This window comes from Rhea pennata, chromosome 1 (assembly GCF_028389875.1).
Source record: "Rhea pennata isolate bPtePen1 chromosome 1, bPtePen1.pri, whole genome shotgun sequence".
Lineage (NCBI taxonomy): Eukaryota > Metazoa > Chordata > Aves > Rheiformes > Rheidae > Rhea > Rhea pennata.
In genome coordinates, this window is record NC_084663.1 from 74,131,562 (window position 1) to 74,133,488 (window position 1,927).

The following is a 1,927-nucleotide window of genomic DNA, read 5'->3' on the forward strand; positions in this document are numbered from 1 at the left end:
AGTAAGTTCTCTCTTTATTTGCCTTGCTTCTTATATTCCTTCTTGACTAGAACTGGGCACGGAATACTGGACTAAGTGACCCATTGGCCCAACCTGGTATGATAGACCTTAAAAATACATCAAGTGCAGCAGCCTGCTTTCTTTTCCCATAAGCCTTAAAGCACTTTACAGGGAGTTGAGACAGGGCCACTGTGCCTCAGAGAACTGAGGGGATTTGTCAGCAGTCTCTGAGCAGACTGACTCCTAGCAGTCGGGATTAGGGCACAGATCTCCTTAGCTCCTTTATGCTGTTTCTTTCTTGTTCACTTCCGCGGCCATTCCTAATTTGTCTTTCATAGATTCTCTAGTTTATAATCTTATTCTTGATGTTAGTAAGCTGCTGTCTCAATCACTCTAACAAGTTAGACACCCATATAACCTCTAGCATGCCCTTTCAGCTTTATCTCTGCTCTGATCCTATGGTTATTACTATTTTCCTTGTTTATTTTTCTTGTATTCCTATAGCATAAAATTTGATGGAAATAATAAAAGAGGCTGTCACTCAGAGTGCTAATTATGTATTAAGCCTTTTTGCTTCATGATAGCAGTCTCATTTTCTTCCTCATTTGGCAGCAAATCCAATTACATGTAAATTATAAACTCTTAGGGCTTGATGCAACCCTTACTGCCCCTTTCACATTATCTCCTGATACTGCTGTCTCCCAGATGACTTACCCTATCTGGAGCTGTCTATTTGCTGTTGGGTTACAGGTTTGCTCTAAACTGCTGTATCTCCTCCACAGGACATCTTGAGCTCCAAGAGACCAGAGTCTATAAAACCATTTGTCTTTGCACCTAGTAGAGCAGACACAATTAGGAAAGCATTTTCAGGGAGTATCTACAACAGCTAAGAAAAGTGATTGTCCCAAGAAGAAAATGAAAGATTAGTCAGTTCTTGTGGAAAGTTTTCTTCGAGTTGAGAGCATACATGAAAGAAGGAAATTGCATCAGCTGAGATGCCAGGCTGAGAAGCAGCTTGAATGTGGGACCAGAGAGAACTTAAGCTTGAATAGTATAGACATCATTAAAGACAACAGAGTCTTAATTTGTATTATTGAAATTGTGACTGAAAGAAAAATCTGTTCCATGATCATAAGAGTAACTGGACAGTAGAAAAGACCATGAAAAGAAATGATCAACTGAGATAGGATGACTACAAATACTTAGGAGCTGGCTGTAGGCAGCACACAAGTATTCCATGAGACAGAATTCAGGATAGACTAGATTTTCTGAGACAGATGCTAAGAAAGCCATCCAGCTGTATGGCCTTAATAGTCATTTTCGACCTGAAGGAAAGTATGGATCAGTACGAACTAGGTTATCTCCACAATGTTTTTCAACCTTCAAAACAGTTTGAAAGGGGATCAGAGTAATCCAGAGACTGTGCACACTCGGAATGGGAATAGCAGCAATAAAGGGGTTTGACAGACTCAGTAAGAGAGCAATCTTTATTTACTGACTCAGATACCCGAAACAAGTGAGGCCAGGAGTGCCTAAAATAGGCGAGGATACCAGGATCAGTGAGGGTAGCATAATGTAACTATCAGGAAAAAAAAAAAAAAAAAAGAGAGAGAGAGAGAGAGAGAGAGAGATAACTAGTTAGACAGCTTCTGTAGCTCTTGACACATATACTTCACAGCTGCTTATTTAACAGCAGCTGCTATTACTTGTCCAAGATAGAAATATCCACAGCCTTTTGCAATACTAAATGCAATGCCCTGTAAGGCACTGTATTAGTGCAGAAGCACACTTGTCTAAACAACACCAAAACTCCCAGAAGCAGCACTTCTGAGACCATTAACAGCCAGAATTGTTTAGATTTTCTCCTTTTCTATTTCTGAGATAATTGCTACAGCATCTTATTGCTTCCTGAAGTGCCACCAGTTCC